Genomic DNA, 15,582 nt, shown 5'->3' on the forward strand with positions numbered 1-15,582 from the left:
AGTACCAAATCCGAAGACTGGGAACAGTTCAAGATGCAGCAAAGGAGGACGAAGGGATTAATCAAGAGGGCAAAAATAAATTATGAAAGTAAGCTTGCGGCAAACATAAAAACCAATTGCAAAAGATTTTATAGATATGTCAAGAGGAAAAGATTGGTGAAATCCAGAGTAGGTCCCTTGCAGGCAGAATCAGGGGAATATATAATGGGGAATAAGGAAATGGCAGACCAATTAAATTCTTACTTTAGTTCCGTTTTTACAAGAGAGGATACAGTAACCTCCCAAGGATGTTGGGAAACATAGACACTAATGCAAGGGAGGAGCTGAAAGAAATCAGTATCTCTAAGGACATGGTCTTGGGAAAATTGAAGGGATTGAAGGCCGATAAATCCCAAGGGCCTGATAATCTACATTCTAGTGGAACTTCAGATAGCAGATGCTTTAAAAATTATTTTCCAGAACTCAATAGACTCAGGATCAGTACCCATGGATTGGAGGGTAGCTAATATAACCCCACTATTTAAAAAAGGGGTAGAGAAAAAGAGGGGAATTATAGGCTGGTGAGCCTTACATCAGTAAGGGGCAAAATGATGAAATCCATTATTAAGGATGTAATAGCGGAGCATATGACTAGCAGAGAAGGGATCGGAGAGAATCAACATGGATTTACAAAAGGTAAATTGTGCTTGACAAATCTATTGAAATTCTTTGAGATGGTGAGAGGTAAAATAGATGAGGGAGAGCCAGTGGATGTGTTGTACCTGGATTTCCAAAAGGCCTTCGATAAGGTTCCACATAAATGACTGGCATGCAAAATCAAGGCTCATGGGATTGTGGGGGGAAGGTATTTATGTGGATTGATAACTGGCTGGCAGATAGAAGACAGAGAGTTGGGATAAACGGCTAATTTTCTGAGTGGCAGGCGGTGACCAGTGGGGTGCCACAGGGATCTGTACTGGGACCCCAGCTGTTCACAATTTACATTAATGATCTGGATGAGGGGATTGGATGTAATACCTCCAAATTTGCAGACGACACTAAGCTAGGAGAGGTTGTGTGCACTGAAGAGGGGGTCAGGAAGCTCCAGTGTGATTTGGATAAATTGGGGGACTGGGTAGATACATGGCAAATGCACTACAATGTGGATAAATGTGAGGTTATCCACCTTGGTAACACAAACCAGAGGGCAGATTACAATTTGAATGGCAATAGATTGGGAGATGGGGAAGTGCAGAGAGACCTAGGGGTTCTTGTGCACCAGTCACTGAAGGCGAGCATGCAGGTACAGCATGCGGTTAAAAAGGCAAGTGCTATGTTCGCCTTCACATCAAGAGGATTTGAGTATAGGAATAAGGATACCTTACTGCAATTGTACAGAGCCCTGGTGAGAGCACACCTGGAGTATTGTGTGCACGTTTGGTCGCCTTTTCTGTTCTTGCAATGGAGTGCAAAGGTGATTCACCAGGCTTTATACCTGGAATGACAGGAATAACTTCTGAGGAAAGATTGCACAATTTGGGATTGTACTCGCTGGAGTTTAGAAGATTGAGAGGGGATCTCATAGAGACATATAAAGTTCTGGCAGGACTGGACAGAATGGATGAGGAAGGGATGTTTCCAATGGTGGGGGAGTCCATAACCCGGGGCCATGGTTCGAGGATAATAGGCAAACCATTATGAACCGAGATGAGGAGGAATTTCTTTACCCAGAGGCTGGTGAATCTGTGGAATTCATTGCCACACAGAGCAGTAGAGGCAGGTTCATTGAATATATTTAGAGGGAATTAGATATATTTCTTCAGTATAAGGGAATTAGGGGTTACGGAGAGAAGGCAGGGACGGGGTACTGAAATTTAAGATCAGCCATGATCTCATTGAATGGCGGAGAAGGCTCGAAGGGCCGAATGACCTACTCCTGCTCTGATCTTCTATGTTTCTGCCCTGTTGCCCATTTTCCCCAATCTTCCCCTCTGTTTTACACTGCTCTCCACTGTGCCCCTCTGTTCCTCATTCTTCCCCTCTTCCCTTAGTTCTTCACTGTTCCCCACTGTTCCATAGTGTTCACATTGTTCCCCATGGGTCCATAGTGTTCCCCATCATTTCCTAATCTGCTTCCCACTGTTCCCCACAGTTCCCCACTGTTCTCCATTTGAACCCCCTGCTCCACACTATTCCCTATATTTCCCCACTATTCTGCATCTGTTCCACCCTGTTCCCCACTGTTCTCCAGCTGTCTCCGTTCCACATTTATCCCACTGTTCCACAACTATTCCCCACTGTTCCTGACTTTTCCCTTCTGTTCCCCATCTGTTACCAACATTTGTCCACTGTTACTCGCTAGTTATCCACTGTTCGTCACCTGTTCTCAACTGCTCCCCACTGTGCCCCTCTGTTCCCCACTGCTCCTCTTTCTTCCCCCTGTTGGGGAACAGAGGAGCACAGTGGAGAACAGAAAGGAAAAGTGGGGAACTGTGGGGAATAGTCAGGAACAGGTGTGAACCTCTGGGGAACAGGTATATATGGGGAACAGATGGGGTACAGTGGAGAACATTGGGAAAAATGGGCAACAGTGCAGAACAGTTCATGGGGACCAGTGGGTTAAATGGGGAACAGAGGGCAAAAGTGGGGAACAGTGGGAATAATGCAGAAGAGTGGGGAAAAGTAGGGAACCATGGGGAAAAGTATGGAACCGGGGGGACAGCTGGAGAAGATTGTGGAAGCGTGGGGAACACTGTAGAAAAATGGGGATCGGAGGGGAATAGTGGGGAGTGGGAGGGAACGAGGAAAGGAGAACAGTGGGGAACAATGTTCCGCACTGTTCCCCAACGTACACCCTGGTTCCCCATTGTTGACCAGCAGAAGCTCATCTGTTTCCACTTGTGCCCCACTTTTCCACACTGTTTCTCACACTACGCCACTGTTCACCATCCATTCCCCACCATGAAATATAAAGTGTTCACAATCCTTACTCTGGAGATAAAAGTTTTGAAGAACAGGTTCATCTTTATTTCGAGTCTGCAGAGTCGGGTGTCCCTGGTCTGGAGACACACTGGAAGTTCAGAATCATCACTCTTTTGTACAGTCCCGCGTTCAACATCACCCCACCTTCATTTACCTTCTTCCAATCAGAATCCCAATACATTACAACATTCTCCTTCTCCCTTCCATCAATCCAGGTATCACTCAGTTCTTCCCTCTTCATACATTGCCTGTTCATGTCTCTATGAGGCAATCGCAGTACTAGCTATAGACTATCTTAGGTCACTGTACCAACCTGAACCAGTTCCTTGCATCCTTGGGGCTTGAGATAAGAAGGGGCCCACTGGCTAGTACTGTCTACTCTCAAGCTCTTATCTACATACTTTGCATTCCATCATTTTTCACAGAATGGTGCGAGTGTAATCACATTCAACTGTTTTTCACAATTCCTCCTTTTTTCTCGTTATCATGTATTTCTGATTAAACTGCATTATTGTTCACCTTTTGTTTCCTCAAATTGTAACATGAGTTGAATTTGTCGTTGTTCATCTGCCATGGGATTTTTTAATACCACCTGCTTCGCTCCAGTAGCTGAGCAAATGGATCTCATGATAAAACATCGTAGGATGGCTGATCCAATCAATAAGCCCACTAGAATCATTCAGCCAGATATAGCAAAGTTCATTAACTATGGCCGCCAACCTCCGAATTTCCAATCTCCCCATGTCCAATCACCTCCTTTTTCATATTTATCTCTAGTCTCCTGGATCTTCTCTCTACACTTTTTAATATGGACCACCAAATCCGAGATATTAGCTGATTCATCCAGGATGTATGTGTAACATTCAGAACCAATTAAAGCCCTTTCTCTGTCAAAATAAAATCAAGGGCCATGCATTTTTGGAGGACTGTAAGTTGCATGGTGGCCATTTCTGTATTTATTGCCCAGACTTGGGATTGGACTTCCCCAAGTACCAGGTTCGTATTATTTACTAGTTCATCTAGGGTGGCTGCTATTTTTGAATCTCAACCGCACTTTGTGCAGCTCCATATGTTGGGAAAAACCTCCACATGAGACGATCTCCTTCAGTCACCCTTTTGCTTTTCCCATGGGACAAGCCTAGTACAGGTAGCTGATTAAGTTCACGGACATGGGGAATTAAGTAAGCCAGGTAATAACATCCACTCCAACCTTTAGGTGTACAGGTCAATATAAATCCTTTTGTCCGATTCCAACATTCCTTTTCTCCAGGTAACCATGAATAAATTTTACGTCCACACACCCAATATGTGCCATTCACCGGGTGTGGGATTCACAGTCGTGTGACGGTCTAATTCTTCATGAAATTGGAAACTCCTAGTTGGTTTCTCAAAAGGAAGCATCTCTCCAGACTGAGGAGTTGGTGACTTTGTTGGTTTTGGTCGTATCGACCACCCTTTGTATTTATCTTCAATGGTTGGATCACTGTTGCTCGGCAAGATCTATATATCAAATAATTTGTGTAGGGAGAGAGGGATTGCTACTAAGGGGACTCCTGACTTGCCATGGTGTGGTATTTTCGCAGAAACCCAACAATCTGTTTGATTTTGGTTCTTAGCATAATTAGTACATAGAGAGATAAAATAATTTTTAGGTTTAACACGCAAAGTTATGATATGTATAAGTCAAATTGAAATAGTAAGCGCAAAAGTTTCATTATTGTAGTTTTCTTTTCTGTTCCTTTTTACTCCTCTTTCCTTCTTTCTGTGGCTGGTGGTGGGACCACAGGTCCCTTTATTCTTTTTTTAAAGTTTTTTTTCTTCGCACTATGAGCCATATTCACCAAAATACCCACAAACGTTTCCCTCTTGAATATATAGTGTCCCACCCCCCTCCCCACCCACTAAACATTCAACATATACAATACAATAAACCCATTAAACAATGTTATCACACAATGGAATAGACAAGAAAATTGTGTCATCTACTTTTACACACTGGGTCAGTTCATTTCGTCTACTTCTCATTCTGTCATTTCAAGAGGTGGTGGTCTGCGGTAGGACCTCTCTTTTGTGTTCCATGTACGGTTCCCAAATTTGTTCGAATACTGTGATGTTATTTCTTAAATTATATGTTATTTTTCCAATTCAATACATTTATTCATTTCCATGTATCATTGCTGTATTCCCAGGCTATCTTCTGATTTCCAGGTTGACATTGTACATTTTTTTGCTACAGCTAAGGCTATCGTAATAAATCTTTTTTGCGCTTCATACAAATCGAGGCCACGTTCTTTACTTCTTATATTATTTAGAAGAAAAATCTCTGGATTTTTTGATATGTTATTTTTTGTGATTTTATTTAATACCTGATTTAGATCTTCCCAAAACTTTTCCACTTTCTCACATGCCCAAATTGAAATATACTGTTGTTCCCGTTTCCTTCTTACAGCGAAAACATCTATCTGATACTGTTGGGGCCCATTTATTTAACTTTTAGCATGTGTCCACCCCTTTTCCTTTGTTCAGTCTGATTTTTCTGTGGTCAATAGTACTAGATATGGTCTGTTCCACCAGGGCTGAAGCTTTTCTTCTTTCCACGAATTGATCAGGACCCAGTCACCAGCATTCACAGAGTGGATAGAGAAATGCAGAGGAGGGCTCTGCACCAGCAGACGCTTAGCTTTTAAATCTGCAAGAGAACGAGAAACTGCCAGTCGATAATTCCTTAAAAACACATCATTATTTTTGACTGTAGGTATTCCTTCTATCCGCCCCAAATATGGGAGTCCAAATAACATCTCGTAAGGGGATATTAATGTTTTGTCATGGGGCTGTCCGAATTCTGAGAAGAGTTATTGGTTAGCACTTGGTCCAGGGTAATTTAGTCTCTTCTTTTAGTTATGTAATTTGCATTTTTAAAGTGGCATTCATTTGTTCCACTTTGATGCCTTGGAGTATGCAGCTTCCATTTTATCCCTAAGGTTTCACAGACCAGGCTGTAAATTTTAGAAGCGAAGTGCTTTCCCTGATCTGAATTGATGGATTCGGCTATTCCATATCGGGGTACAATTTTTTCCAGAATTATATGCTTGTTCAGTGGCATTGACGGTGGGGAATGCTTCAACCCATCTCGTGAAATGGTCCACTACTGCTAGTAGAAATTTCCATCGCTGGACCTTAGGGAGTTTGGTGAAATCCACTTGTATCCGCTGAAATGGCCAGATTGCTAAAGGTGGTACTCCTCCAGGCATAGCTTTCATAACTTTCTTATAACTTTCTTATTAACCTTTAAACAGATCACACAGCGGTTCACTGCCTGTCTTGCTAGGATATAGACTCCTCTGCAGGCATAAGTTTGTAAGAATGCATCACACAGTGCTTGCACTCCCGGTGGGAGCATGAGTGCAGTTCCCCTAGTATCTGCTGGGTGATTTCTTTATTTAACAATTGTCTTCCATTGGGGAGCCACCATTTTCCGTCTTCTTTGCTCCCATCTTTTCCATTTTTTTCTTCTTCAGGGAGGGAAAAGATAGGACCTTCTTCAGCCCTTCTCTGAGAGGTATCAGAGCCATCAGGTGGATGTACTTTTCCTGATCGTGCCGCTTGTCGGGCCAGTTCATCAGCCATCCGATTTCCTCGTGCTTTTGGTGAGTTCCCCTTCTGATGACCTGGTACATGTACTGTGGCAATTCTTTCTGGTTTGATTAATGCTTCCAAAGTCTTTTCAGTTAGTTGCTCATGAGCCAGTTCTTTTCATCTTGTTGTTATCATCCCTCGTTCTTTCCAAATTTTCCTAAATGTGTGTACCACTCCAAATGCATATTTCAAATCTGTATATATGTACCTTTCTGCCCTCCCAACAGTCCCCACAAGTCCCCAGAGTTCCCCATCAGTTCCCTATCTGTTCTAAACTGTTTCCCACTGTTCGTCACCTATTCCACACCTGTTCTCCATTGTTCTGCCTGCTGTTTCCCACCAGTTCCCCACGTTTCACCACTGTTCTCCATGGTCCCCCACTGTTCCCCTCATTTCCCAATCTGTTCCCCACTTTTCTCCACTGTTCTCCCATTCTCCACAGTTCGCTATCCGTTCCCCACTGCTCCCCACTATTCCCCTCTGTTGCCCACTGTTCCGCAGAGATCTCCACTGTTCCCCTTTCCTTCCTTACATTCCTCAATTTTCCCAGCTGTTGCCCTCCATAGTACAGTTCCCCAACAATTTTACGTGTTCCCCACGGTTCCCCACTGTTCCCCACCTGTCAAACACTTTTTAACACTGTTCCCCACATTCTCCAATGTTCGCCAAATGTTCCCCACTGCTCTCCACTGTTACCCTCTGTTCCCCACTGTTACTCATTCTTCCCCTCTGTTCCCCATTGTTCCCCCACAGTTCTTCACTGTTCCCCACTGTTCTCCAGCTGTTCCCAAACTGTTCCCCAAAGTTACCCATTTTTCTCACTGTTCCCTACTGTTCCACATCTGTTCCCCACAGTTCTTCACTGTTTTCCAGCTGTTTCCAAACTGTTCCCCACTCTTGCCCATTTATCCCAATTTTCCTCACTGTACCCCATTTTCCCACTGTACCCTATTGTTCCACATCTGTTCACCACAACTCTTCACTGTTCCCCACTGTTCCTTACCTGTTCCCCAATGTTTCTACCAATCTCAACTGTTTCCCAGCAGTTTCCCACCTCTTCCCCATGTTTCCCTACTGTTCCCCATCAGTGTCCCACTGTTCTCCAACTGTTCCCCATTTTTCCTACTAATCCCCACTCTTCCACATCTGTTCTCCACAGTTCACCTCTGTTCCCCACTGTTCTTCACCTGTTCCCCAACTTTTTCCCACTGTTCCCCACCAATCCCAAGTGTTTCCCAGCAGTTTCCCACCTATTCCCCATGGTTCCCCACTGTTCCCCATCCGTTCCCCATTGTTCCCCCTGCTCCCTTTTGTTTTCTCTGTTCTCATCTCTCCTGCAGTGTTCCCCACTGTTCCCATCTGCTCCCCTTTCCTCATTGTTCCCCCCTTCTCCCCAATATTCCCCTCCATTGCCCATTGTTCTGCAGTATACCCCATTATTCCACACTCTTCTCCCTCTGTTCCACACTGTTTCCCATTTTTCCCACTGTTCTCTACTGTTTCACACCTGTTACCCTCAATTCCCAGACTGTTCCCCACAGTTCCTCCTTTTCCCCACTTTTCCCCATTTTCCCACTATTCCCTACTGTTCAACAATGTTCCCAACTGTTCCCCTATATTCCACATCAGTCACCATCTGTTCCCCAATGTTCCCCATATTCCCCAATGTTCTGCACTGTTCTCCAACAATCCCCCCACCGTAACCCACTGTACCACATTTTTGCCCACAAAATGTTCAACTCTTTCCCATCTGTGCCCCACTTTTCCACACTGTTTTCCACAGATCTCCACTGTTCACCATTTGTTTCCCACTGCCCCCCAGAATTATCCACAGCTCCCCACAGTCTTCAACATTTCCCCAGTGTTCCCCACTCTTCCCCAATGTGACTCTATGTTCCCCACTGTACTAACTGTTCCCCACTATTCCCCACTGTCCTTCACAGTTCCCCACAGTTCTTCATTGTTCCCAAATGGTTCTCCACTGTTCCTCACTGTTTCCCAGCAGTTACCCACCTGGTCCCCATGGATCTTCACTGTTCCCCATCACTTCCCCATCTCTTTTCCATCTGTACCTCACTGTTACCCCCTTTCTCCACTGTTTACCGTCTGTTCCACACTATTACTCCTGCTCCCCAATGTTCCTCTCTATTTTCCAGCTGTTCCTGAACTGTTCTGCACTGTACCCCTTTGTTCCCCACTTTCCCCCATTTTTCCCACTGTACCCTAATATTCCACATCTGGTCCCCACAGTTCTTCACTGTTCCCCACTATTCTTCACCTGTTCCCCATCAATCCCATCTGTTTCCCAGCATTTTCACACCTGGTCTACAAGGTTCCCCACTATTCACCGTTAGTTCCCCATATGTTCCCCATTATTCTCAAGCTGTTACCCATCTGTTCCCCACTGTTACCCATCTGTTCCCCACTGTTCCCCTTTGTTCCCGTCTGTTCTGCAGTGTTCCCCACTGTTCCCTTTTCCTCATTGTTCCCCCCACTTCCCAATAATCCCTCCATTCCCCATTATTCTGCAGTGTACCCCTGGGTTCCACACTGTACCCTACTTTTCTCCACAGTTCCCCACTGTTCTGCATCTGTTCCAACCTGTTCCCCATTTTTCCCAATGCTCCGTACCGTTCCCCATTTATCCCACTGTTTCCCATTTGTTCTCCACTGTTCCACAACTGTTCCCGACTTTTTCCCTCTGTTCCCCACTGATCCCCAACTGTTCCCCATTGTTCCTCACTGTTCCCCAATTATTACCCACATTACCCCCTGCTCTATTTGGTTCCCCTCTGAGCTGCAGTGTTCTCTACGGTTCCCCACTTTTTCCAATGTGTTCCCCTGCTCCCTTTGGTTCCCCTCTGTTCTGCAGTGATCCCCACGGCTCCCCACATTTTCCAAACTGTTCCCCCGGCTCTCTTTGGTTTCATACTGTTCTGCAGTGTTCCCCACGGTTCCCCACTTTTTCCAATCCGTTCCCTCTGCTCCCTTTGGTTCCCCTGTGTTCTGCAGTGTTCCCCACAGTTCTCCACCTTTTCCAATTCGTTCCCCCTGCTCCCTTTGGTTCCCCACCTTTCTGCATTTTTCCACATGGTTCCCAACTTTTTCCAATCGGTTCCCCACTTTTTCCAAACCATTCCTCCTGCTCCCTTTAGTTCCCCTCTATTCTACAGTGTTCCCCACGATTCTATACATTTTTTTCCATCCTGTACCCCCTGCTCCCTATGGTTCCCCTCTGCCTTGCAGTGTTACCCATGGGACCCCACTTTTTCCAACCTGTTCCCCTTGTTCCCTTTGGTTCCCCCCTGTCCTGCCGTGTTCTCCACGGTTCCCAACTTTTTGCAATCCGTTCCCCCTGCTCCGTTTGGTTCCCCTCTGTTCTGCAGTGTTCCCCACGGTTCCCCACTTTTTCCAATCTGTTTCCCCTGCTACCTCTGGTTCCCCTCTGTTCTGCATTTTTCCACACTGTTCCCCACTTTTTCCAATCCGTTTCCCCTGCTTCCTTTGGTTCACCTCTGTTCTGCATTGTTCCCCACGGTTCCCCACTTTTCCGAACTGTACCCCCTGCTCCCTTTGGTTCACCTCTGTTCTGCAGTGTTCCTCACGGTTCCCCACTTTTTCCAATCTGTTCCCCCTGCACCCTTTGATTCCCCTCTGTTCTGCAGTGTTGCCCACTGTTCTCAACTTTTTCCAATCTGTTCTTCCTGTTCCCTTTGGTTCCCCTCTGTTCTGCATTGTTCCCCACGGTTCCCCACTTTTCCGAACTGTACCCCCTGCTCCCTTTGGTTCACCTCTGTTCTGCAGTGTTCCTCACGGTTCCCCACTTTTTCCAATCTGTTCCCCCTGCACCCTTTGATTCCCCTCTGTTCTGCAGTGTTCCCGACGCTTCCCCACTTTTTCCAATCCGTTCCCCCTGCTCCCTTTGGTTCCCCTCTATTCTGCATTGTTCCCTACATTTCTCCCTTTTTTTTCCATCCTGTACCCCCTGCTCCCTATGGTTCCCCTCTGCCTTGCAGTGTTCCGCATGGGACCCCACTTTTTCCAATCTGTTCCCCCTGCTCCTTTCGCTCCACTCTGTTCTGCAGTTTTCCCCATGGTTCTCCACATTTTTTCCAAACTGTTCCACCTGCTCCCTTTGGTTCTGCAGTGTTTCCCACGATTCCCCACTTTTTCCAATCCATTTCCCCTGCTCCCTTTGGTTCCCCTCTATTGTTCAGTGTTCCCCACGGTTCCCCACTTTTTCCAATCTGTTCCCCTGCTCCCTTTGGGTCCCCTCTGTTCTGCAGTGATCTCCACGGTTCCCCACATTTTCCAAACTGTTCCCCCGGCTCGCTTTGGTTTCATACTGTTCTGCAGTGTTCCCCACGGTTCCCCACTTTTTCCAACCTGTACCTCCTGTTCCCTTTGGTTCCCCTCTGTCATGCAGTGTTTTCACAGCTCCACCAATTTTTTCTTATCTGTTCCCCCTGATCCCTTTGGTTCCCCTCTGTCATGCACCACGGTTCCCCACTTTTTCCAATCCGTTCCCTCTGCTCTCTTTGGTTCCCCTCTGTTCTGCAGTGTTCGCCACAGTTCTCCACCTTTTCCAATTCGTTCCCCTTGCTCCCTTTTGTTCCCCACATTTCTGCATTTTTCCACACGGTTCCCTACGTTTTCCAATCGGTTCCCCACATTTTCCAATCTGTTCCCGCTGCTCCATTTGGTTCTCCTCTGTTCTGCAGTGTTCCCGACGCTTCCCCACTTTTTCCAATCCGTTCCCCCTGCCCCCTTTGGTTCCCCTCTATTCTAGTGGTCCTCACGATTCTCCACATTTTTTTACATACTGTACCCCCTGCTCCCTATGGTTCCCCTCTGCCTTGCAGTGTTACCCATGGGACACCACTTTTTCCAACCTGTTCCCCTTGTTCCCTTTGGTTCCCCTCTGTCCTTCCGTGTTCTCCACAGTTCCCAACTTTTTGCAATCCGTTGCCCCTGCTCCGTTTGGTTCCCCTCTGTTCTGCAGTGTTCCCCACGGTTCCCCACTTTTTCCAATCTGTTCCCCCTGCTCCTTTGTCTCCACTCTGTTCTGCAGTTTTCCCCACGGTTCCCCACATTTTCCAAACCATTCCCCCGGCTCGCTTTGGTTTCATACTGTTCTGCAGCATTCCCCACGGTTCCCCACTTTTTTACAAACTGTTTGCCCTGCTTCCTTTGGTTTCCCCTGTTCTGCATTGTCCTCCACGGTTCCCAACTTTTTGCAATTGATTCCCCTTGTTCCGTTTGTTTGCCCTCTGTTCTGCAGTGTTCCCCACAGTTCCCCACTTTTTCCAATCAGTTCCCCCTGCTCCCTTTGATTCCCCTCTGTCCTACAGTGTTCCCCACCGGCGCAACTTTTTCCAATCCGTTCCCCCTGCTTCCTTTGGTTCCCCTCTGTCGTGCAGTGTTCCCCACGGTTCCCCACTTTTTCCAATGCATTCCCTCTGCTCCCTTTGGTGCCCCTCTGTTCTGCAGTGTTCCCCACGGTTCCCCACTTTTTCCAATCTGTTTCCCCTGCTACCTCTGGTTCCCCTCTGTTCTGCATTTTTCCACAATGTTCCCCACTTTTTCCAATCCGATCCCCCTGCTTCCTTTGGTTCACCTCTGTTCTGCAGAACTCCCCACAATTCCCCACTTTTTCCAATCTGTTACCCCTGTTCCCTTTGGTTCCCCTCTGTTCTGCATTGTTCCCCACGGTTCCCCACTTTTCCGAACTGTACTCCCTGCTCCCTTTGGTTCACCTCTGTTCTGCAGTGTTCCACACGGTTCCCCACTTTTTTCAATCTGTTCCCCCTGCACCCTTTGATTCCCCTCGGTTCTGCAGTGTTGTCCACTGTTCTCAACTTTTTCCAATCTGTTCCTCCTGCTCCCTTTGGTTACCAACTGTTCCGCATTTTTGCACACGGTTCCCCACTTTTTCAAAACAGTTCCCCTTGCTCCCTTTGGTTCCCCTTTATTCTGCAGTGTTCCCCACGATTCTCCTCATTTTTTTAAATCCTGTACCCCCTGCTCCCTTTGGTTCCCCTCTGTCCTGCAGTGTCCTCCACGGTTCCCCACTTTTTCCAACCTGTACCTCCTGCTCCCTTTGGTTCCCCTCTGTCATGCAGTGTTTTCACAGTTCCCCAATTTTTTTCTATCTGTTCCCCCTGATCCCTTTGGTTCTCCTCTGTCGTGCAGTGTTCCCCACGGTTCCCCACTTTTTCCAAACCGTTCCCTCTGCTCCCTTTGGTTCCCCTCTGTTCTACATTGTTCCCCACAGTTCTCCACCTTTTCCAATTCGTTCCCCCTGCTCCCTTTGGTTCCTCACTGTTCTGCAGTGTTCCCCACGGTTCTCCAAATTTTTTCTAATCTGTTCCCCCTTCTCCCTCTGGTTCGCCTCTGTTCTACATTTTTCCACACTGTTCCCCATTTTTTCCAATCCGTTCCCCCTGCTTCCTTTGGTCCACCTCTTTTCTGCAGAGTTCCCCACGGTCCACTTTTTCGAATCCTTTCCCCTGCTCTCTTTGGGTCCCCACTGTTCTGCAGAACTCCCCACGATTCCCCACTTTTTCCAATCTGTTCCCCCTTCTCCCTTTGGTTCCTCTCTGTTCTGCATTGTTCCCCACGGGTCCGCACTTTTCCGATCTGTTCCCCCTGCTCCCTTTGGTTCCGCTCTGTTCTGCAGTTTTCCCCACGGTTCTCCAAATTTTTTCTAATCTGTTCCCATGCTCCCTTTGGTTTCCCTCTGCCCTGCAGTGTCCCCCATGGTTCCCCACCTTTTCCAATCCGTTCCCCCTGCTACCTTTGGTTCCCCTCTGTTCTGCAGTGTTTCCCACAGTTCCCCACTTTTTCCAATCGGTTCCCCCTGCTCCCTTTGATTACCCTCTGTCATGCAGTGTTCGCCATGGGCCCCACTTTTTGCAATCCGTTTCCCCTGCTCACTTTTGTTCCCCTCTGTGCTGCAGTGTTCTCCACGGTTCCCCACTTTTTCCAACCTGTACCTCCTGCTCCCTTTGGTTCCCCACTGTCATGCAGTGTTCCCCACAGTCCCCACTTTTTCCAATCCGTTCCATCTGCTCCCTTTGGTTCCCCTCTGTTCTGCTGTGTTCCCCACAGTTCTCCACCTTTTCCAATTCGATCCCCCTGCTCCCTTTGGTTCCCCACCTTTCTCCAATTTTCCACACGGTTCCCTACTTTTTCCAATCGGATCCCCTCTTTATGCAATCTGTTCCCTCTGCTCTCTTTGGTTCTCCTCTGTTCTGCAGTGTTCCCGACGCTTCCCCACTTTTTCCAATCCATTCCCCCTGCTCCCTTTGGTTCCCCTCTATTCTGCAGTGTTCCCCACGATTCTCCACATTTTTTTCCATCCTGTACCCCCTGCTCCCTATGGTTCCCCTCTGCCTTGCAGTGTTACCCATAGGACCCCACTTTTTCCAACCTGTTCCCCTTGTTCCCTTTGGTTCCCCTCTGTCCTGCCGTGTTCTCCACAGTTATCAACTTTTTGCAATCCGTTCCCCCTGCTCCGTTTGTTTCCCTTCTGTACTGCAGTGTTCCCCACAGTTCCCCAATTTTTCCAATCTGTTCCCCCTGCTCCCTTTGATTCCCCTCTGGAATGCAGTGTTTGCCATGGGCCCCACTTTTTCAATCCGTTTCCCCTTCTCCCTTTGGTTCCCCTCTGTTCTGCAGTGTTCCCCACAGTTCTCCACCTTTTCCAATTCGTTCCCCCTGCTCCCTTTGGTTCCCCACTATTCTGCATTTTTCCACACGGTTCCCTTCTTTTTCCAAACGGTTCCCCACTTTTTCCAATCTGTTCCCCCTGCTCCCTTTGGTTCTCCTCTGTTCTGCAGTGTTCCTGACGCTTCCCCACTTTTTCCAATGCGTTCCCCTGCTCCCTTTGGTTCCCCTCTGTTCTGCAGTGATCCACACGGTTCCCCACTTTTTCCAAACCGTTCCCCCTGTTCACTTTGGTTCACCTCTGTTCTGCAGCGTTCCCAACGCTTCCCCACTTTTTCCAATCCGTTCCCCCTGCTCCCTTTGGTGCCTCTCTATTCTGCAGTGTTCCCCACGATTCTCCACATTTTTTTCCATCCTGTACCCCCTGCTCCCTTTGGTTCCCCACTGTTGTGCATTTTTGCACACGGTACCCCACTTCTTCTAATCTGTTCCTCCTGCACCCTTTGTTTCCCCACTGTTCTGCATTTTTCCACACGGTTCCCCACTTTTTCCAATCCGTTCCCCCTGCTCCCTTTGGTTCTCCTCTGTTCTGCAGTGTTCCCGACGCTTCCCCACTTTTTCCAATGCGTTCCCCTGCTCCCTTTGGTTCCCCTCTGTTCTGCAGTGTTGCCCACTGTTCACAACTTTTTCCAATCTGTTCCTCCTGCTCCCTTTGGTTCCCCACTGTTTTGCATTTTTGCACACGGTTCCCCACTTTTTCAAAACTGTTCCCCCTGCTCCCTATGGATCCCCTCTGCCCTGCAGTGTCCCCCATGGTTCCCCACTTTTTCCAATCCGTTCCCCCTGTTCCCTTTGGTTCGCCTCTGTTCTGCAGTGTTCCCGACGCTTCCCCACTTTTTCCAATCCGTTCCCCCTGCTCCCTTTGGTTCCCCTCTATTCTGCAGTGTTCCCCACGATTCTCCACATTTTTTTCCATCCTGTACCCCCTGCTCCCTTTGGTTCCCCACTGTTGTGCATTTTTGCACACGGTACCCCACTTCTTCTAATCTGTTCCTCCTGCACCCTTTGTTTCCCCACTGTTCTGCATTTTTCCACACGGTTCCCCACTTTTTCCAATCTGTTCCCCCTGCTCCCTTTGGTTCCTCACTGTTCAGCAGTGTTCTCCACGGTTCCCAACTTTTTGCAATCCGTTCCCGCTGTTCTTTTTGGTTCCCCTCTGTCCCGCAGTGTTCCCCACGATTCTCCACATTTTTTTCCATCCTGTACCCCCTGCTCCCTTTGGTTCCCCTCTATTCCGCATTTTTCCACACTTTTCCC

General features: G+C 47.5%; 1 long non-coding RNA gene across 2 annotated transcripts in view; it reads left to right on the forward strand.

The window, feature by feature from the left end:
* The window catches only part of LOC138750485 (uncharacterized), a 167,577-nt gene that overhangs the window by 5,323 nt on the left and 146,672 nt on the right, over positions 1-15,582 (forward strand). For both annotated transcript variants that reach the window (XR_011349357.1, XR_011349358.1), the window contains exon 2: positions 6,480-6,608. This is a non-coding gene — a long non-coding RNA (uncharacterized lncRNA). The remainder of the gene's footprint in view (positions 1-6,479; positions 6,609-15,582) is intronic.

The sequence above is a fragment of the Narcine bancroftii genome, unplaced genomic scaffold, assembly GCF_036971445.1.
Source record: "Narcine bancroftii isolate sNarBan1 unplaced genomic scaffold, sNarBan1.hap1 Scaffold_153, whole genome shotgun sequence".
In the NCBI taxonomy this organism is placed as follows: Eukaryota; Metazoa; Chordata; class Chondrichthyes; order Torpediniformes; family Narcinidae; genus Narcine; species Narcine bancroftii.